Genomic DNA, 24,122 nt, shown 5'->3' with positions numbered 1-24,122 from the left:
TAAATGCCAATGGATCAGGAAGTTATAGAAATAACCTCCCATGCCTTCCATCGTTCCGCAACCAACACCAACAAGGATTTGGATACGCGAATGCTTCCCAATATACGCCTCCCCAACCCTATTCAAATCCTTCCTCCAACCGACAAAATATTTATCGGTTCCCCAACGCAAATACGCGACAAAACATGTACCAATTTAATTCACGGACGGTATATCCAACTAGGTTCAACAGGAATACGAGCGATGACAGAAGATATTTTTTCCCGACGGGAAATGAAAGAAATTTTTCGGGAAAGAAAGAAATTTTTTGTCAATACAAAATGAACAAATGCCGCGAACCGTCGGCACAAGAAATCCTAACCCACGCAATTATACGTGGCAACCAAGACAATCAAATGTCAATCAACTTGGAACATCCCTAGCAAGTGAAATTCCCACCGAACCCCAATGTCAAATACCAACTTATCAGATAAGCGCACAGGGAAACAAATTAGGCCCCCAAGAAAATTAGCCGGGACCCTCGAGGCCAGTATTTTTTATAAGTCCCTTCCAGTAATTGTACCTTCTTTGAGTGATAATAATGACATATTACCTATATTAAATGATTTTGATGTTGCAAGTATTAATTTCAAAGCGTTGATAGATTCCGTTGCATCGGTTAACATAATAAACTCGAATGTATTTAATAGACTACCAGCATATATTAAGCTACGGAAAAACTTCAATATTCCCAGTTTAACGAATGTCACAGGACATAGGCTGGAAGCAATAGGCTCCATACGCCTAGATGTGACAAAAGATAATAGAATTTTCCCTACGAACTTCATAATATGCAAGAATTTTCCATACGAGGCTATAATCGGTGCTAATTTTTTAAAATCTAATAAAGTGTTATTAGATATAGCAAATAACAGACTCGTGTATCCATACGATCCTATTCTCCAACGCGTGGAGAGATGGGGTACAGAGGACAATAGAATGAAGTCTTTTGTGCACCAGCTCTCGTCCTGTGGGAGAAAAACAAGCTGCAAATGGATTGAGTCAATAAAAGAAAAGATAGGGAAAATGCAAGAGCACAGGCAAACAGAAATAAAGAAAATAGCAGAATTGTGGAATGAAGTAATAAATCCAATTACTGTCCCCTTACAACCAACCCCAAAAGCGGAAGACTTGACGCAACCAAGTGCCAATCTTAACTTAATAGAAAATAAACCGGAAGAAAAATACTATGGATTCGCGGTGTGTAAAACAAAATCCCCCCAAATACTATGCAAAAAGTTCAAATCTCTCAGATGATCACCCCCCGTAAATGACAATTTTGAAATTTGGTTTGCATCCCCGTGTAAAGAAATCCCAGAAAATCTGTTTTGTAAAGAGCAGATCATTTCATATGAGAAAGGAGAAGGTTTTATTTGGTTGGTTAACACACATGAAAACGATACGATTACATTAAAAAATGGAACATGCCTCGTTGAAATACAAGTGATTTCTGAGCACGAGCTAAACAAATGGAAAAACTCCAAGAAAACATTAGTTAATGGTATTGATGTCAGTAATCCAAAGAATAGGTACCCACTAAGAAGATCCCAATTTTTGGAAAACTTTAAATTAGACCATATCCAAGATACACAATTAAAATAAAAATTATGTGAATTGCTCTGGAAGTTTAGAGACATCTTTTCTACATGTGAGGAAGATATTGGATTGATAAAAATCAAACATATGATTTAAAAATCAAACATAAAATGCTAGCAGATTCACTACAACCTGACAACCTTAAATCTTCAGTGAAAGGGTTACTTGATGACCTTGTATTGGCTAAGATCTCTTCCCAGGTAGATGAGGCAGTGGTTAAAATGAAAGAGGAACAGACATTCATGCAACATAATGTCACTATCTCTTCAGATAAGCTGGATGCAATCAAGCAGGAGGTGTATGCTGGCCTCAACCTAGATCTTCGTAATCTAGTGGATAAAAATCTTGAAAGCTATAACAGACGCATATTTTCTGTTGAATCTACATTGGCTACTTTAGAGTCATCCATGAGAGACCTTAAAAACTCTTTCCAGCCTATCCAGTCCAACCTGGCAAGATTAAATGACCATTTTGAACAGCAGGCTTTGAGCAACCAAATTATTGTCTTTGGGGTGAAAGAGGAGACCTCCATTCAAAACACTGAAAGTCAATTCCTGTCATTATGTGCTGGGAAGTTTCCTGGCATACCAATTATTCAGTCTGATGTTGTATCATCCAAAAGAATTGGTAAACCATCTGCAAAACCCAGACCCATAGTTGTTGAATTTTGCAACTTACGAGTTCGTCAACTGCTTCTCAGACAAAAGAAGGATTTGAAAGGATCAGGGATTCTATTCTCTGAGACACTTACAAAACAACGCTTTCAGCTTCTTTCATATGCCAAGTCAAAGCTTGGCTTACGTAATGTTTGGTCGAGTAAAGGTGATATCCTGTATAAAACACAATCTGGAAGAGTGGTTAAGTTTAATAATCAGAGTGAAATTGATTTATGTGCTGCAAATGTAGAAAAATTAAAGTGATGGATTTAGATTTATTTTCTTATAATATATTGCATTGTTTCTGTAGGGATTTACTTGCTGTTCTTAAAATATTCCTCTATTATTCTTTACTGTCCTCACATAATTTAGACTGGTACCATATTACACTTTGTGACAATTGTTTGGATGATATGTCCCTTCCCACTAACATTTCCTTATGTCTGTTTGTGATTCTGTCACCATCATGTTGTCTGATTTACATTATATTCTTGTCGTGTCATTATACTTGTAACCCCCTTAATATCAAGTGGTCACACATTATAGTTTGTGCTAATACTTATAATAATATGTGCCTTCCCACTGATTTTTCTTTATGTTTGTTTATGATCCTTTCACCATCATGTGGCTTGGCTTCTATAATATTTTTGTCATGTCAGCACACTTGCAGCTCATATAATTTTCACTGGTCCTATATTGCATTTTGGGCAAATATTATGAATCATATATGTTATCCCACTGTTATTTATTTATTTTTTTATGTTTGTTTGTGATCCTATCACCTTTATGCAGGCTGATTTCTTTCATATTTTTGTCATTTCAGCATAATTGCAGCTCATATAATCTTGACTGGTTCCACATTATACTTGGGGCCAATATTTTGATGAATATGTGCCATGCCACTATTATTTCTTTATCTGGGTTGGTGATCCTATCACCTTCCTGTAACCTGAATTCTATCATATTTTTCTCATGTCAGCACACATGCAACTTGCATAATTTTGACTGGTCCCATATTATATTTTTGGTCAATATTTTGAATAATATATGACATCTCATTGATATTTCTTTATCTTATTTTTTGATGCTATCACCCTTGTGTACCCTGAATTCTATCATATTTTTGTCATGTCAGTATATATGCAGCTCTCATAATTTCTTACTACCCATAGTATACTTTGGGCTAATATTTGGAATAATATGTGTCATTCCATTGATATTCATTTATATTTGTCTGTAATCCTATCACCTTCAGGTAGGCTGACTACTATTATATATATTTTTTTTTCATGTCAGTTACAGCTTACATAATTTTCTGGTCCCACATTATAAATTGGGCCAATACTTTGATTCTACTTTCATTCTAATGATATCTCTTTATGCTTTTTGTGATCCTCTCACCTTCATGTAGCCTAACTTCTATTATTTTTTTGTCAGTCCAGCACACTTGCAGCTCATGTAATAGTAACTGGTGTCACATTATACTTTGGTCCAATACTTTGGATAATTTGTGCCATCCCACTTATATTTCTATGTGTATATTTATTATGTGTAATAATTATGGGTGATTTCTCTTTTCTTTTGAATTCTTCTATTCTTAATTCGGTTATATTTGATCAACCAATTAGGGCTGGTAAACAAGAGACTCACACGCTTGACCCTCTCCTTGAATCTATGGTTAATTCTAGCTGTAATTATCACACTACCATTGATTATTGTGATAAAACTATACCCTCACTGTCATTAAAAAGTAGCTTTAATGTATTTTGTTTGAATTTGCGTGGGATAAGAGATAAGTGGGATAGTCTGAAATCGTATTTGTGGTCTGATAATTCTTGCCCTTTTGATGTAATAGGTTTAACAGAAACATGGTTATCTGATGGTGAAAATTTTACAGCCTATGATATGCATGGTTATGTTGCTATCCATAACCCCAGAATGGTAACAAAGTGCTCAGGGGATATTTCTTTATTTATAAAGTCTGATATTGAGTTTAGAAGAAGGTCTGACCTTGAATCCTTGTTTACATCAGTAGTGTCAAATAGTAGGACAGTTTATTCTCTTGTTATTGATCTGAAAAGCCAGTTTGCATGTGACACTGTTTGTTTGTTTTATAAGCCCCCTCCTTTTCCAACACATTTGTTCTGTGATTTGCTTGATCAACTTTCTTGTGTGGGGTCTTTCTCTAAAAAACGTATTTTTGTTTTGGGAGATTTTAATTGTGATATGTTAAATATTGAATCAAGTGATGATTGTGACCATCTCTTTGATGTGCTTTCTTCTTCTGGTCTACTTCCTTCAATTTTTTTTCCTTCTCGTGTTGACACCCTACTAGAAATTCTGCCACTTTAATAGACAATATTTTCATTTCTCATTCTTCGAATTTGATGTTTAATTCTGGTCTTGTTTTCACTGATCTTTCTGATCACTTCCCTATTTATGTTTCACTTTTTGTGCCTCAAACTGAGATTGCTGTGGATGAACAGGGTGAGTCTTCTTTAAGAACTTCCACAGATAAAGAAATTTCTAATTTAATACATAGTCTTCAGAGTAATGATTGGTCTAGTGTTCTTGAAGCTAATGATGTTCATTGTGTAACGAATTTATTTTTGTGTCGTATGGGAGCTCTGTTGGATAAGCATTTTCCTCTTAGAAAGAGGCCAAGGAATTCCATACCTAAATGTCCATGGATGTCTAGAGGTCTGATCAATGCTACACATATGAAAGCGTTTCTGGTCAAGGCTGCATGTAAAAGTTAGACACAGGATGATCTTTTGGAGTATAAACATTATAAAAATGTGCTTACTTCTTCAGTATGTGCAGCCAAAAAGCTATATTTTGCGCGTCGAATTGATGAATGTAAGGGGAATTTGCGAAAGGTTTGGACTGTAGTTAATGAAGCTCTTTCCCGCAAAAGACTCAAACAGTCCCCCCCTTGTCGCTATAGGAAAGCTGATGGATCTTTCGTGGACAAAAATTCTTCAGCAAGCGCCTTCAATTCGTATTTCACCTCACTTCCTTCAGTTCCTAATCCACCCTACAGCAGAGTAAGTAGTTTTCCCTTAGCAGAAAAGTCATTTTTCCTTTTTCCATGCAGTGATACCGAGATTTCTAACATTATTTCTCAGCTTTCAAGTAGCCGTTCAGTTGATGGTTTTGGTTTGAGCTGTAATGTTCTTAAAAAAATTGTTCAGTTTGTTTCTAACCCCATCTCACACATAACTCTAACCTCTCTCTTTCTTCTGGTATTTTCCTCATTTATTTAAGGTTGCTAATGTTGTACCTTTGTTTAAAAAAGGTGATTCATCTCTAATTGCAAACTATAGACCTATTTCTCTCCTTCCTGTAATTTCTATGGTTGCTGAAAAAGTAGTGTATTGTACACTCTCTTCATTTGTATTTAGTGCTAATACGATTTCAGGAAATTCTCTCATAACCAACTATCAGTATGGCTTTCGTTTCAGTTTTTTTTACCTTGCATGCGCTTTCAGATGCAACAGAGTGTGTCCGTGTTAAACATGACAAGGGCTTGTGTGTTTTGGGTCTATTTCTTGACTTTTCAAAGGCATTTGATATGGTCGTTCACTCTGTTCTTTTGTCTAAATTATCTTCATTTGGAGTGCATGGAGTCCGTCTTGAATGGTTTAGGTCTTACCTCTCAGGGAGATATCAGTATGTTTCGGTTAATGGTACTTCTTCCTCTTCCTTGCCTATTGTGAAAGGTGTCCCACAGGGCTCTGTGCTTGGACCACTTTTGTTTTTAATTTATATTAATGATCTTGTTGATGGTCTCCATCCCCTTGCTCACCCTATTCTTTTTGCTGATGACAGTAACTTTTTCATTGCTGCAGTGGACCTGCCATCTGCCATTTCCCTAGCTCAAGATCTTCTTGATAAAGTAAAAGATTGGTGCTGGTCAAATGGTATGATTCTTAACAGCCAAAAAAGTGCCATTGTACACTTTAGAACCCCTTATTGTATGAGAGACGCAAGGGAACCAACCATCCTGACTTATGGGAATGATATTATACAGCAAGCTACTATAGTAAAATTTCTTGGTGTGTATCTTGACTGTTTTCTTTCTTTTAAACCCCATATAGCTCATACCTGTTCCCTTGTCCTCCGCCAATCTTCAATGTTGTACAGGGTTAACTCATTTCTTCCCCCAGATGTTATGCTTTCTCTTTATTATGCTTTTATTTTGCCTTACCTTTCTTATTGCTGTTCTGTCTGGGGTATTACTAATAAATCTTTTCTCTGCTCACTTCAAAGAGCCCAAAATAGAGCAGTGAAGGATACTTTTCTTCTACCTCGTTTTTACCCTTCCTATGATCTTTATAATGATACTGGAATAGCTCCGCTGGATTGTATTGTGGGTAAAAGTTACCTTTATTTAGCACATTCTGCTTTTCTAGGTACACTTCCACCATTTCTGCAGCAGTTTTTCCTTCTGTCAGGCTCAGGTAGGTACTCTTCTTTTTTACGTAGCTCTTATCGCAGGTTCATTTTACCTAAGCGATCATCGTCAGCAGGTCAGAGGTCTCCTGTTTATCAATCTATTTTACTATGGAACTCCATCCCTCCTGATGTCCCTCTATCTCTTTCTGCAAAGGCACTTTCCCACTGGGTATTTCCAGTATAGTATTTTCCCCCTTTTTCTTCTTTTTTTTTGCATTCCATCCACGTTTATATGTCTTTTTTTCATTCAATATATTTCTCTGTTTATTTTTTTTATATATATTTAATCCTATTTCCAATCTCTTCTTCGTATATATATATTTTTTTTCAGTTATTTGTGAAGTTTCTTGTTAATTCTCCTATTTTCATAAATGTCTCTTATCCAATTTTTTTTTCTTTTTTTTATGTGCTTTATAATAGTGTCTTATTTGTTTTGTTGGCCCTTTACAAGCTGAGCTTCTTGGGCGTGTATAAATTTTTGTAATTGTTTTGTTTTTTTAGCATTAGTAAATTGATTGATTGATTGATACCGTTCTATGAACATTCTATCCAAACCACAGGGTTGCCTGTAGCTAATTAGCCCTATTGCATCCCTCATCGCTACAAAGATTGGTTAAAAAATAGAATATGCGAATTAGAAAGAAACAATATTATTACGGCCGAGTATAAGCCCGTATTCAGCCCCCGTTATACTAGTGCCAAAAAAGAACAAGGACCTTAGGCTTGTAGTAGACTTTAGAGCCTTAAATAAGCAGGTAGTTAGCTAAAAATTTCTCCTGCCCCGAATTGATGAAATCCTGGACTCCATTTCAACCAAAAATAAAATTTTTACATCGCTTGACCTCACACAAGGTTATCACCAGGTTAAGATAGCAGACAATGGCGTCTATAAAACGGCCTTTACAACGACGGAATGTGGTTCTTATTAATATTTGAGAGTACCCTTCAGACTCAAAACTAGTTCAAGTGCATTATGTAGGCCTCTATTACACTTATTACGAGGTATAGAGAATATTATCCATTTTGTGGATGATATAATCTGTGTGGGAAAAACACCAGACGACCATTTAAACATATTTGCTAAAGTTTTTGAAAAATTCAGAGAGGGTAATCTAAAATTTAGACCTGAAAAAGTAAATTTACTCCAATCCGAAATAAAATTCTTGGGAATGATAGTGACCCAAGGCCAAATATCACCGGACCCTGAAAAAATAAAATGTGTAGAAAATCTCAAACCTCCGAAAACTATGAAACAATTGCGAGCAATCATTGGTTTAACCAGTTGTTTTAGGAAATTTATATGCCACTACGCACAAATCGCAAAACCCCTAACAGACCTAACTAAAGGGACCTCCCAAAATATTACCTGGTCGCAGGAAGCTCAAACTTCCTTGGACACTCTCAAGAAAGCTCTTACTTCTGAACCAATTTTGTCTTTGCCAGACTTTGAAAAGGGACGATTTCTGGTTAATACTGATGTTTCAGCTCTAGGCATCGGTGCGATCCTTTCCCAATTAATCCCCATGGAAAACCATCCTGAACCCCTACAGGAACCCCCTCGGTATATAGAGAAAGTTATATGCTATTCAAGCAGAACTCAAACCAAAGGCGAAAGAACTTATTCAGCAACAAATTTGGAGTTACTATCTATAATTTACCATTTAGACAAATTTAGACATTATTTAATAGGTCGAAAATTTAAGTTGTGCTCGGACCATAAAAGCTTACAGTACCTAAGCACATTCAAAATTCCAACTGGAATTTTAGCGAGATGGATAATGAAAATCTAAGATCTGGATTACGAATTTGAACATGTGACCGGTAAATAAAATTCCCCCTGCGATTCCCTGAATAGATACCCTGAGAACAACTCCTCTGATAATGAAACTAAACAAATAAATACCATTAATCCCGGTAAACAAAAATTCAAGAAAAATAAACCTAAAATCCAAACAGAAGAAAACGAAATTACTCGTAGCCCCTTATCCCTGGCCAATATTAAAAGGAACCAAGTTAAAGATGAAATGTGTATAACTCTCATTAATTACTTTGTGAATTCCGACACTCTCCCTGATAAGTTCAAAGCCCTGAGACGGGAAATAGACAATTTTTATCACGATTTGGACGAGGAAATTCTTTGTAGAATAGTAACAGGTGAAACAAATAGAAATCAAACTTTAATAATCCCAGTACTACCCCAAAGCTTAATAATACCTGCTTTTGATTACTTCCATTCTGATACAGACGGACATTTAGGAATAGCTAAGACCTTTCACAAGTTAAAACAGTATTTTTATGTACCGTCGGCGTTAACAAAACTTAAGGATTTTATAAGCACCTGTGAGGCGTGTAATTTAAGGAAAAATCCCCAAACGTACCCTAATCCCCCCATGGGAAGGGTGCAAGTAGCAAGATTCCCCTTCGATATCGTATCATTTAATCTATCTGGGACAAGCGGAGCATTACTTGTTTCTAATAGGGGTCATACGTGCGTTCTCTCGGTAATAGACCATTTTGCCGGCTTCACTTTTGCCAAAGCATTAAAAATTCAAGGTGCATATGCCACAAGTAATGCGTTAGCAAAAATATTTTTAAAATTTGGTGTTCCTCACCAGGTTATTAGTGACAACGGAACTAACTTCGTTTCTAAAGTAACAAAAGATCTGATGGGTTTCCTTAAAATAGAAAAATTATTAACCTCTCCCTATTATCCTCAAGCTAATGGAAAAATAGAAAATAGGCACAAAATATTTTTCAATGTTTTGAGTATTTATACAAAGGACAATCGAAACGATTGGGACCAATATCTACCTTACTTAACCATTGTAATTAATACGGCATGTTCGGAAACGACTAAAGAGAATCCATTTTTTCTTTTATTCCGACGCGATTTTAAAATACCTTATCATGAAATTATAGAGTCTAGAGAATATTACAATAATACCGAGGATTACAAGCAAGATTTTATAAATAGGATGAGAAAAACCTATAAAATAGTTAGACAAGAGTTAGAAAAATGTAAGATGAATCATGAGATGAGAAACGAGTCCAAAATCAAAGGAAACATAACTTTTAAAGTAGGAGATTGTGTATATCTAAAAAATGAGGCAAAGCTAGAAGGCAAAAAACTTTCCAATAAACATTTGGGACCCTACAGAATAATCAAAAAATACGACAATAATTTTACTTTTAAAATGATAAACCCAGACAACGGAAGAACATATAAGGCACATGTAAGCCGTATAAAAGGAGCCAAGTACCCAGTTAGGTGGGCACCTAAACCCTCATATTCAGATTCATCAAACGTGGAAAATGAATTTCCTAAGTCGAGGCTAGCCGAATTAAAACCCTTCAATTTCAAACAAAACTATTTCGAGAATCATAGCGACGAGGAAGATTTTGAAGAATTTTTGGCCATGAAAAATCTAGTCATCCCTAAAAGAAAATTCTTAATACCTGTACCAATAAGAACACCAAAAAGCCCAAAGAGTTCATCATCAGAAAGCTCGGAGGAATTAGATTATACGCTGTCTCCAAAGACCCAATTTTTCTCCGATAGAATTTCAACCCCATGTCCCCCCAAAAGATTTCCCGATGACATAGTATCCCCAGCAACCCCGATAGAAAGACCCCTATCGCTACAAGATGAATTAAACAGAGCTATGGAAACCACGGGTGCAAGAATAAGGAAGACTCCACCCAGGCATACAAATAAGGGAAGTACAAAAAGTTTGAAAGAACCCACGGATACGATAAATTATCAGATAAAAACAAGGCAAAGTACCTTGCCCTGGACCCAGGAACCTGCTGAAGATAAAAGTGTAGGACAATACCACCACTTAACGGTATCCAAAGTAAAACCCAGGGACTCTCACTCCTGGAGACAGACCATGCTGCAGAATATACCCCACCCCCCAGAAGACATGGCATTAAAAAAATGGAGACATTCTCCAAAAATATGTGACTCCTTCCAGAGTTCCCAAGAATCTTTTAACTCCCCCGAAACAGGAATTCAGCGCGAGGAAATGGAAAACAAACCCTCCACTTCCAGAGGAGACGAAATATATGAAGCAAGGGCAGGTGATACTCCTAATTTGCATAGGACCACCCCAGAAAGCCCTAATGATGAATCCTCAGGAACTAGTACTACTGAATCCGACGATGAGCCCCAAGACAAACAAAAACGAAAACCAACTTCGGCTACCGCGCATGCAAAACAAGCTAAGGCAAAAGGTCAAAAATTTCTACTAAAACAGTACAAGAAATTTGACCTAATCTCTTTGGGAAAGTCAAAAAAGAGTAAAACGCAGAAACTGAACAAGAGGTTACCACGAAATCTGGCAGAATAAGTAAAAAACTAGATAAATGGAAATACGTCTTGGGACCAGGTACGCGAAAAAACTCATAAAATAATATTAAATCGAAACGAGCAGTTTGAAAAAAAAACCTTAAAAACAAGAGTATATGAATAAGACATTACAATGAAAGCTACCCATAAAAGGTCGAAAGAAGTTAATAGTAAATTTTTCCAGATAAACAGCATCCCGGCTTTATAAAAAACCCCGAAGATAGAAGAAGAACCAGAACTGTTCAACCCCTCCTCCAAAAAGAAAAATAACTAGTGCACCCCCATTACAGGCAGAACAAATATGGATCAGCTATTTCAAATACAATTGAAGCTCCTAGAAGCCTCAGGGCAATTGATAACAGAAAATTTAGAAATTGAGAATAGGATAGAAACCGTACTTAAATTTCTTAGTGAAGTTAAGACATCCCAAGAAAAAATTAACAAAAAAATAAATGAGATCTTAGTAACTAAACAAATGGATAAATTAATTGAGACCCAGTTTATGGAAGTTAAGGAACAGACCGCCAAAATCCAGAGTGAAATGGAATCAATAAGCGACGCCACGCTTGTTAAAGGATATAATTATCCCGAAAAAATCCTCAAATTACAAGTATTATACGATAAAATGCAGGAAATTGGTAAAAAAGTACAAGATTATAGAAACAGTACTGTTCTGTCCGCGACAATGGCAGTACAAGAATCCCTGGTGCCCCAACGAGCAAAGATCTTAGACTTACAACATAAATACGACCACTTAAAAGCACAAAAAGAAATAATTAAACTACAACAGGACGGCTTAGAGAAACAGCTAAAGGAAAACCATGCTGAAATTACCAGAGAATTAAAAAAAACAAAGAGAATTCTGCTCAAACTTAGAGAAGATGGTTGCAACGTATTTTACAGTTGAAATTGACCTACCCCTTAGTCCCCATTTGGAAAATCTTCTTGCTAATAATTACAACGAAGGACCATCACAACCTGTGTATTTTATAATCCCAAACTAAGCCCGCCATAATATAAAACCCCAAGTGGAAACTATTCAACAGGATCCTCCATCGGATAATAACATAATCATGAGGACCCAGTACACCGACACCCAAGAGAATGTTACTACGGGCCAAGATTCCTCGGAAGTCTCTGCACCACAAGGAACACCCAAAACACAACCATTACCAGAAGATACGAAAAACTTAGGAATATCAAACACGGGAATTAATTGAACTCAAAAGAAAGAGGTAAAAAAAACCCTTTCTCATTTAAAAAAAAAAAAATTATATATACAGTAAAGTGGCTACATTTTATAGAATATAATGTTTAGCGATAAAATATAGTGAATAACCTAAAAAAAAATCGAGCGAAAAACTCGTTAAACTAGACTAACTATGTTTCTGCTAGCCAGAATATAGTATTTCCCTAATAGAAAAAAAATATATATTACGAATTTAGTCCGAAAGGAGAAAGTTTGGTAGCAAGCACATATATATATATATATATATATATATATATATATATATATATATATATATATATATATATATATATATATATATATATATATATATATATATATATATATATATATATATATATATATATATAATATATATATATATATATATATATATATATATATATATATATATATATATATATATATATATATATATATATATATGTAAGGGTAGTAACGATGCGAGGTATGATTTGCCTGCATATAGGAATACAATAATTAAATGAATCATAGATATAGGGCTACATAAATCTAAATAACAGAAGCAGGCCTGACTAATCTTTCAAAAGAAATTATCAAAAGATAGTAGAATTTATTTAAAGCCTCAGAAGAACCTTCAATTATTCAAGAAAATTATTCAAGAACCTTTAAATAAATTCAATTATTTAAAGAAACCCTGCAAATCACCCAAAAAAATTTTTCTCTTTTCGCAATTTTTACTAAACTAATACCATTTCTTTTAGCATTAAAATTATTTATGCAATTCAAATGGCCCTATGCAAAACGATAATCCGTGGGAACTATTTCACGCCAGTAACTTCGCTATGCGTTCCAAAAATTCACAAAAAGAAACAATAATGTTAAATTGATAGACTTGTTTATGTGTTTCTCCGACAAAATCAAAATGCCTTATCTCTTATAAAGTAAATACAAGGAATACAATTTGATTGACCCCGTGTATTGCGTCATATCCTAGAAATAGTTTCGTAATAAATAATCTATATTTCTAATTTTATTAAAAGACAGTAGAGTGGTAAAAAAATAAATAAAAATAGAGTTATCAAGAATTTTAAACAGCCGCTAGTGTAGAGAAGATGCATACCTAAGGGGAAAATATACATTAATCCTACAGATAACCCGTGAACCAGGCCTATCCCTCCATTTCCAAACATATTAGAGTCACAAAGCGACATAAAAAGAGCCTCAAGGAGTTGCGCTTCCTAATCATCATAAATCCAAACCACGTAAGCGCAACACAAAAAAAAACCACGAACTCCAATGTAGCCCAATAATTACAAAAGCTAAAATGACGAAATTTGGTCACCCCCCCCCCCCCCTTACACCCGTGCGTTTTCATTTGTTTTTTCCTCAAAAATGCACGCTCTAACCAATTAATACAAAAAAAAACTTAATACCGATAAAAGGCACAGCTGTCACATTAAGGTTATTTACTTACCCCAACATGCACCATGCGTGCTAGTTGACCTCCACTCAAACTAAAAAAAATACGCTAGTTCTCACCTAAACATTAATGAAATTTCTTTTTGTTTCTTAGAGAAGGGTAACTAATCGTTATTATAGACAAAGAGTTCTTAATCAACCAGAACAACAAAGGCAGGCCTTACTATTCCTTCAAATCCTTTCTTGTATTTAAAAATTATTCACAAACCAATTTTCCAAAGTTGGGCTAGTTAAATTATATGATTTTTTTTACAAAAGTAGACCATCATTTTCGCAATACCTTGTTATCGTGATTAGTATTATTACAATAACTAATCATAAGACACGCAACGTTCCATTAGAGAATTGGCGCAAATCAATACTCCACAACGTAAAAATAAATCAAAATGGTAAAACTTTAAATACTAATTTTGACATGTAAACTTCAACCTATAGAAATGCGATAGGACATTTTAGTAGGGAATAAGTCCATAGGTAGAAACTAAAGATTTTCTCCTTCGTTTCCTCTTTTAGAAACCTCGATATCCTTTTTCATATAGTTGATCATATATTGATCATAGATTGATGTGGTATAATCCAGAACATATAAAATAAGTATAGTATTCTGTTTCAAAAAGTAAAATATCGTCAGAAATTAAACACAAAATAAATTTAAGCACAAAAAATAAGCCAAAATTATAGAATTTAAGGTGTTAATTATGTTATGTGAGTTTCAACCTGAAATTCCTTAATAGGAGGTATATCCACGGATACAAACGAAATTCGAGGGCAGTTTAATTCTTAAACTATAAAAACAAGCCCAACAAATACGGAGAAGAAAAAAAACCTAAAAAGAAAAGTTTTTTTTTGTGGCCCAGCCTATTTTGCGGCCTAGCCTATTTGGTTAGATAAATTTCTCGAGTGGCATAGTCAAATATTGATTCACATATCCTCTAAGTCAAGAGTGACGAGCATTAAAGAAAAACCTTCCATAAAGCAAAAATACGTGAAAATAGCTATCAAAGTTCCAAAATATCGTACCTGGGAGTCACAAGTAAGATAGAATTAATACAAAAAAGGATGCATATTGATTAATTTTTCAATTTTTGATGACCAACTATAGAGAATGTATTTTCTCTGATAAAAATTGTTGTATCATAGATCAAAATCGTAACCAACAATTAGCTAAATGACATATTAATTTTACAATAGTTAGCAAAAACAGTAGTACGCTTACAGTCAGTAGGCAAAGGGCAAAATATTCGTCAAAAAAACCTAAGAAATAGCAGCAATAAATTCCACTAAGATTGCCTTAAAGCGAGTCAAAGCATACAAAAGAACCACGCAATTATAGTATAAAGAATAACTTGTAACAGAAGAATAACAAAAAAAACTTTTTCCTAGGTCTGACAACTTCTTAAATTTAGAGAGATTTTGAACTGTGATTGGAAGATAATAACAACCGGTTAAACCAAATGCGAAGCTGATCTTGAATAAAATTATTCCCTAACGATCCAGCAATCAGTCGTATATTATGTATGTATAAGAAAAATAATTTACTAAAATAGCCTACCAGAAAGGTAAAAGCATAAAACCAATCAGTTGATTCCTAAAGTATCGTAATTCGCACAATATTTAAAGGACAATCACATAGCGCGTATCGTGAAAATGACCCTTGCGTCAATCATAAATTCACCGTGGCGCCATAAAAAGTGGCAATGTGCAGTTAGGCTAATGGCTGTTTGACAATAGCAGATATATTCTGCTTCAGAAATGTAATTCAATTTCTATGGGTTCTCATAAAAGACGCAAACCACGCAACATATCGCTAAGAGTAGGTCAAAATTAAACCAATATAGGCCTGTCAAAGTATGGACTAGCAACCATTACTAATCACGAACTAACCAATGGATGTAAAAATAGGAAGATTCTTCCAAAAATTAGCATGATTCATAAATGCACTTAAGACAAGACAGTATTTAATAGATTTTACTAACCTTATGAACCAGTTACGACCTCAGATCCCTCATAATCCTCCCCCTATAGGAAATATAGCATAGTAACCACATGTTATTCACGGATGTCAAGCTTTGCGAAAGCACGGTATTCAAGAGTTCAAAACATATGCATTTACTAGTGAGTACATGTGTTTAACTAAAATTAATAAAATGAAAAACGTACATTTATACGAAGTATGAATGACCCAAGGAAAATTTCTAAAGTAATCAAGCGAAATTTGAAGCCATAAAAGAGAGGAAGTGAATAGATTCTAACACTGATAAAAAACAATTTTGCTCTTTGTTCAGAAACATGGTTCAAAAAAAAACCTAAATTGGTAGATAGAATAAAGATAAATTTTCGAACTTTCTCTTTAAATCGAGCTCCTATAGAAGGCTAATCTATTAAAGATTATCGCGATAGAATACAAAAATAAAAGAATTACAGATACTATAAATAATATTCTAATCAAATTTATGAGCCCCCCCCCTAGTCGCGTGGCACCTTAGTGCGGTGCTTTCATTGCATCAAACGTAAATACATTTTAATTTTCATTTGGGAAATGCAAAGGAATTAAATTTATATGCCTTACGACAAACTATAAAACCTTTAGGTAATACCACAATTGATAATAAGTATCTCTGCCATGTGGCGATAACTCCGCCACGGGAGAAGGATGATTTGACACCTTAAAAGTAAATGAGTTACACTTCAACTCACTTAACTCCCGTTAATTAAGGATATACAAAGCTGAAGAAAATAAAAGAATAGATATTTTAGTCGCGTCACAGCTAAATGAAATATAAAGATTAATGAAAATGCATTACAGTTTAACAGCTAAATTTTTGAAAGCCTTAAAAAATAAGTCTATATTTTCAAAAAAGGGCCTTAATGAAATTTGTTGAAACTATGGACGCTTTAAAAAGATTGTTTAAAAAGAAAAATTTGCCTCGTTAACTACAGCTTACTTAAGAAAAAATTTCCCTGGATTAGATATTCCCTGGATTAGACGTAATCGTGCATGAACAACTATGCTGTTGCCAATCAAACGTAAACTTAAGTTTTTCCATAGTGAAAATAATAAATGACCAATTATCCTTATCTCAGATATGCCGGAAAGTCATTCGACAAAGTATGCGAAGGAATGAAATAATGGCCACACTGGAGGGCCTGCAACTCCCAAACCAGTTATTAGTGTATTAAATGTACTTAAATGTACCTAAAAGCGGAGAAAATAATGTAATATTTGAACTCAAGTTTCTCAGCTCGAATGTTTCGTCATGGGAAAATTATCGACTTCTCGATATGCTTACATCTCCAAGTTCAAAGGCGGCACTGCCAGATGATGCACCCATATTAAATTAAAACCCAACATCATTGGAAGAAACTGTATATATAAATAATATCGTTAAAATAAATGATAAAAAAAACCTCTAATATTACCTGAAGTATTATAACTATGCAAATCGATTATTATCACAATTTAAAAAGTGCATTATAAGCTAGTATTGTATTAATATTTATAGAACTATGAGTTAAAGTGAATGTCACGAGATCTAAATACAGTGTTAAAATATTAACAAAAAAGGTAGTTTCTCGAAAGCCTCTATACTTTTAAGCCTATAAACCAAGCGCAACCTCGTTAAACTAGAGTATGGGACTTTAGGGAATCAAATTATGTTCGAATATACAAATAACCATGTGCAAGGTGGTACCGGTGAAAAAGAAGTTTAACTTCGACTTGAAGTTACCTTGTTTTCCATTCAAAGTAAATATTCATTATTGGTTAATATGGAGCTTTAGATGACTCGAATTATGTCGAACGAATAAGTACCCGATGTATTGAGGAAATGCCGGTGAAAAGGTAGTTTGACCTCGACCTAGAGTGTACCATGATCATAACTAATCTTGAAAAAAAATTAACTAGACAAAGATCAATAGAAACTACCTTTCATTTCAGAACAATGGCCAAAGCAATTATCGATACAGAGATCATATGTATAAAGAACGCAAAAGAAAATGTCATATACTCAGCGGCAATGATCATTGTGAATAAATCATGGGAATAAGTTTTTGCGAAAAAGTGGGATGTCAAGTACGACTTAAGGGAACACAACATAGGATCATATAGCTTCGGATTATGTTTAGCAAATACACTCAAATATCGACCCGCAAGAGGGAAACTAGGAATAAAATACAACAGCAGAAAGGGCAAGTACCTCCAATTTGTTCAACATGAGATAAGAAAGTAGCAAAAGCAATATAAAATTTGGTACTGGTACGTTAAGGGCCCTTGTCAGACAGATGTATTACTTCTCGACAAATGTAGAAAGCAAAAATTAGTTTACAAAATTGAGGGAAATCCAAACTGTGTAAAATATCAAGGTAAACATGAACCCCTCCAAGAAATAAAATACTACAAACAGTATCTATATAATCCAAAAAGTGTAATATATAGAGCGAAAAGAAATGAAAATTATATTTAAAAGGATAAAAACTTATGAATCAAAATCAAAAGTAACCAAAAAAAAAATGTCCAAATTGAAATAATTAAGTCAACCCATGCACCCTTTACGTTAAAGGAAAAATTCTTGTGAAAAATCAATTGAAATATCTATCCCCCCAGCCGAAAAATCAGCCGTACGTTCACCATAAGCAAAGCAACAAGTTGTATGACCACGAGTCTTAACCCCAACTTATTTACTTCCCCGATAAAAAAAAAGTAAAATCCCCTATAATAGGAATCTAAATTCTCATTCGATTATCTATCATAAGAAATCTTCCTATATTATTTTTAATGAGATATTAATTCCAAAAACAGCAAAAAAGGATGTGGCTAACAAATTTCATAATAATTTACGTTACCCAAACTATAGCCCAAGATATCGTAAAACATGGAATAATTTTCAAACATGAGAATTCGTTACTTGCAAGCCACAACACCTGGAAAATATTTATGAAATTGGATCCCAGACCATTTGAAACCCTATTTCAACAAGTAATGAGACTAGAGAGGAATACAAATGAATTAAAGGACTCCATTTTCCAATTCATAAAATCGGATAAAAGCTTGCAGACCACGAAAGACATGCACCACAAGGAGAATACAGGAAATCTACCACCCATTGTTCCTAAACTAAAGTCAAAATTAATAGTAGACAACTTTGACAAGAAAATGGCAGAAATCGATAAAGCCGTAGGAACCATCAATAGAGGATACAGAAGTAAAAGAGAATTAAGTAATGTAGACGGAACTATAAGCGAATATACTATGGCAAAATATATTACAGGTTCATTATTGGCAACTTTCGAGAGAAATAAACTCTATGATGGAAATTACACAAAGCTAAACGAACTACCGAGACTATGGACTTTTCTCAAGGAATTACGGCAAAATCATGCCGAACAAAATGTTACGAAGCAAATATTAAAACTAACAAAGGAAAAAGACTACAGACAAATTATTAACCTAAAGGAATTAAAATTCTCAAATACACAACAAGATGATAAGAATAAAAATCCTACAGAAAGAAAAAGAAAAGACACCAAGACAACCACGCCTACATATGAGACCCCAGTAAGAGATATACAATCTTCAATGTCAAAAACTACGACGAGCACAGTCCCAGAAATAAGCACACTTAGCAAGGAATCACCTAGAAATTTGACAATGCTAACATATCTAAGACCAACAATACTTACAAAATTGACGTGGTCAACAGGGCCCACGTTTTTCCGCACCCAGCCGATTGACGTATTTACTATAGGCCTGAGAGCAAGAATCCCAGTAAGGCATACCGAGATACAAACGATAAAAGTACAAGCGATTCAACCAGAAGAAAAGAAAAATAAAATTAAGAAAGAGGAAGAAAATGATTATGTACATAAGAAATGTTGGACAATAGACGGTAAATGTACTTGTGCAAGATTAGCAATGGCCGACGAGCCGGCAAGAAAAGATATTGAACCATTACCTGAACTAAGTGAGAAAAATGCACTAAGAGTACCAATTCACCAATCCTTCTTAATATTGTATAGACAAAGACTCCAAGCACTATTTGAGTTATTCAATACAGAAATACAAAAATTAAAGCAAAGTACCACAAGAATTTTCGAGGTATTCTTTCGAAAAAGCAAATACCGAAGATCAGCTAGTCTAATACCCATCGTAGGAGAATTAGCCTCACGCTTATTTGGGCTATCGACTGAAAAAAGACCTAAATATCCTAAGGGAAAACGTAGGAAAACTAAATAACACCATGAACGTAACCTTACATGTCCAGAAAATACAAGCCAGTATAGCCAATTATCAGAGAGACAAAATTGAGGCAATCTCGAAGAAAATATCAAAGACAGTAAACATAATGAATTATTTGAAAAATGAAGTAGATTGTGTGATTTCCGATTCAAGCCTTACTATGGTATCACTAGACACAGTGACAATGTCATTACTTAACCTGGCAACTGACGTCAGCAAATTTGAATTTGCATTATTTGCCCTTACTGGAGGAACCTTGTCGTATGACCTGGTGGATCCTTCGAACCTAAAAAGTATCTTGGATGAAATAAAAACGCATTTAACGTTCGGACTACATCTACCAATAGAACCAGAAGTAGCAAACTTATTCCACTATTACAACAAGTTAAAGGTTCACATCACAGAAATAAACGAACAACTATTTGCAGTAGTAACAATTCCATTTATAAATCAACAATTCATATATGACTTGTATAAAATTTCTACATTTCCAGCCAATATAGGCAAAACTAATTCATTCATGACTATCACCCCCGAAGCGGAATACTTACTTGTCAATCAAGATAGGAGAAAATATGCCTTAGCAAACCCACAGGACCTTAAGGAATGCGCAGCATTCAAAAATCTAGTATGTCAGTTAACTCTGCCAATATATAACGTTAAATCTGGATCTTGTATGTTAGATATATTTTTAAAAGAGACTCAACATGAAGAAATTCCCAATTCATGCGAAACGCTAGTAGGCTGTACAAAACGAGAAATATTTATTCATCTTAGAATTGACCTGTGGCTATTTTCTGTTCCAAAAGAAACAGTTGTGACTATCTCTTGTTATGATAACACAGAAAGAATCGATCCAAGCTACAGAAATGAACTACTATTACAAGACGTGGGAACAATAACCATAAAACAAGGATGTCGACTAGTAACCAAAGAAGCCATGGTACAAACACCTCTGATAACCACTAGCACGAATATAATAAGCCCCAAGGTGGTCAATTTCAAACCAGTCAATTTATCGTATACAATTCCTAATATTGAAAATGAAGAAGAGAAAAGCGCAATATGGTCAAAAATAGAGAATGTCAAAGGAGCCTTACCACTAACAAAAATAAAAGAAGTCTTAGACTCTCAAATTCCCCTATTTACTAATGAAGACCAAAGATTGACGTATGTAGAAAGTAGATACGGACTTTTCTCAACAAATGTTTGGTGGAATATCCTCCTGACGGTGGGATTAGTATTCATGATCTCTCTGACTATAAGAAGGCTAGTGAACCTAGATTACGGAAGAATTAAGATGACACGTAGAAAAAGGGCAAAGCCAGATCACATCAAGTCGAGCAAGATGCAAAATTTAAACCCGGAACTCCCTGATAACCCTTAAGAAAAAAGTTAGGGAGGACATGATCGAGCGAATGAGAGTAGAGGTCCTCATTCTTGTCATGTCCAGTCCCAAATTTCCACTTATGTTTTGTGCAAACCCATGCAGCTGTAAAGATATATGTCTTAAGCGGCATGGACGCTCATAAACAGTAAAGATTTGAAAATTTATAGTAAATCGAGACCTCTCATAAAAACCATGTAACCTACCTTGCAAGTAGTAGTATAATAGAAGATTAAATGCTAAAAGTAGATGAGTGTTGAATAACATTTAAAAATGTATTGAATATTGTACATGTGCCAAATGCACATATATACAAGTATACATATAATCACCAAATTTTGAAAATCTTATATAGTGTTATTTTTCGTAGATATAATTATTTTTCTTAGTATTACCTAGCTTGTCTCGTAGTAACCTAGTATTGCTGCAATTTGCATGTAAAAGCATGAAGATTGCTTTTATTCGTCTTATCTTTGAATTTAAACGTATCCATATAAAAATTGATATTACTAGTACGACTAATCACGACTATTATTTAATACAATAGTCCCCGTATAATGTTGTATAAATCGTGTATTATTGCCGTACGTGTTTTAACCTGTGTGATTATAAAGAACATATAATTCTGCCCAGATATTTATATTCCAGGAAGCAGAGTAATCAGTGCAAATTAACTATTGGTGTACCAGCAGGCAACACGGATACAACCCAGTAGCATCTACTCTCATCATTCGTCAACCACCGACAAGTACTCACCAAGGAAACCCCTGAAGACAATATCCTGATGACATTCCAAGTCACCCAAGCCTAGTAACACAAGCCAGGTAACACAATTCCGAACAATATCGACAAACCAAGAATAACCCGGGAGTCAACCCCTCAAAGATTATATATATTAAGCCCCAAATCAGAGACAATAATTTGAACAAGATACAAAGCTTAAATTGTGACCATATCCAATCATTATTAGATGTCACAAAACCAAACTATCCTCCATGAAATGAAGAACCAATCATAATCAATTTTGTGGGAAATATAAACTGTACGTGCAAACTTTCCCAAAATAAAGTGTTAAAAAAGAGACCCAACCAAGTTATTTTAGCCAAAATCCAAATGACTACGCCCTCAATGATTGTGTATCATTAAAAATCAAAGACAATACGTCAGACATAGAATCTGAGATAAAGTTCTGTCCCAACCATAATTACCCTTACATGGCGTAACACAAAGGACTAAACTTGAACAATTTACGGGAAACACAGACTGTAAGAGTATTAGATTCTCCCGAGAATAGAAGTGTCCAAGAAGAGATATCCAGCCCAGCGATCAATATACCCAATTCATGTGATAATTCCCCAAGGGTTATGTACCCAGGAAACATTTCAACGAATCTATAATATCAACCCCTCGTATATGACGTAGCAAACCACGCACGGACAATTTTGTGCAAGTTGTCATATGTACGAACAACATAAACGCTCATCCCAAGGAACAAGTGCCAAAAAGCGAAACACCAAGAAGACAAACCATAAACAATTAGCCAACCCAGTAATTAATTGAATGGAAGCCCAAAGTAAGAGTGATAACGTATGTGAGTATTATAGACACGTAGAATGATGAAGTAAGTGTGAAACCTTTTGTATCTAACTTATAACTTTAGTGAATATAGAGAAACTTTTCATAAAACAAATGAAAATAAGTGTAAATTACATAAGCTCAGTGTTGCAATCAGACATTAAACTTAAAACCTATTAATGTGTCAAACTTTTTCTTGCAAATTATTTTAATTCATACATATCAGTGTGTTAGAAATTTAAATAGTTATGTGCTTTTGAAGTCAGATACTTATCGTACCAATATAGCGTCAGGTGGAAGTATAAACTAGTATTAGAAATAGCAAACATGTACCACGAAAAGTAGTAAAATAATTACAAAAGCAGAACTTTATTAATAAAGCCATGTAGAATTATTAGCAGATCAGGTGAAGGTAATCTTAGTGTTAGGTGGAGGAAATAATAATTATTATGTAATCGTATAACCTAGTGTGTTAGTTAATAGGATCTCTTTGGCCCTTTTGTCAAATCGAGTGAGTAGGCGATAGACTTTAAAGTAATGTTGTTATATATGTAGTCTAATAGAGCAATCGGGGATAAAAAAAAAGAAAAAAGATATAAATTTTACCAAAGCAGAGCTAATTCAAGTAATGAATACTAAGATAAACTCTTTAAAGAAAAATCAAAATTCGAAAGTGTAGAGAGATTAGCATAACACAACGATGAGGACATCGTTAAGAATGGGAAGGATGATATGTAATGGGATCAATTTTCAAAAACCACAAAATTTTCCAATTAAAGTTACTCAGGTAAAAAATAAAATCACCCAAAATATGAACCTGAAAAATTCAAGTAACCTACAGATCGAGCAAGACTCAAGCGTCCAATTTAACATAGTGAAACAAATGTATCTAATTCAGATATACATTGTAAGAACCTTTCCCACAGAAAATTTAACAAATAAATCTGCCTTCGTGCCGCCAAGATATGCAATAAATATCAGTTTGACCAAATCTTATATGACAGGCGACTAACAATGTAATTTGGAAACTTGGAAACTTAAAGTGACTGAAGGGCAACAAGCCCCCCACGGCCATTAATTTCTAAAATATAGCTAATCAAAATTCTGAGATAGCCATTTTGTTCAGCATAGTTGAA

General features: G+C 34.4%; 1 protein-coding gene across 1 annotated transcript in view; it reads right to left on the bottom strand.

Moving 5' to 3' along the window:
* LOC148938338 (uncharacterized) overlaps positions 1–24,122 on the bottom strand; it is a 307,727-nt gene that overhangs the window by 176,673 nt on the left and 106,932 nt on the right. The gene's annotated exons all lie outside the window — the stretch shown is intronic.

The sequence above is a fragment of the Artemia sp. Qi Xiang Cuo genome, unplaced genomic scaffold, assembly GCF_049724085.1.
Source record: "Artemia sp. Qi Xiang Cuo unplaced genomic scaffold, ASM4972408v1 HiC_scaffold_3386, whole genome shotgun sequence".
Taxonomy (NCBI): domain Eukaryota; kingdom Metazoa; phylum Arthropoda; class Branchiopoda; order Anostraca; family Artemiidae; genus Artemia; species Artemia sp. Qi Xiang Cuo.
The sequence above is the reverse complement of the archived record's forward strand: the minus strand, read 5'-3'. Positions and strand labels throughout refer to the sequence as shown.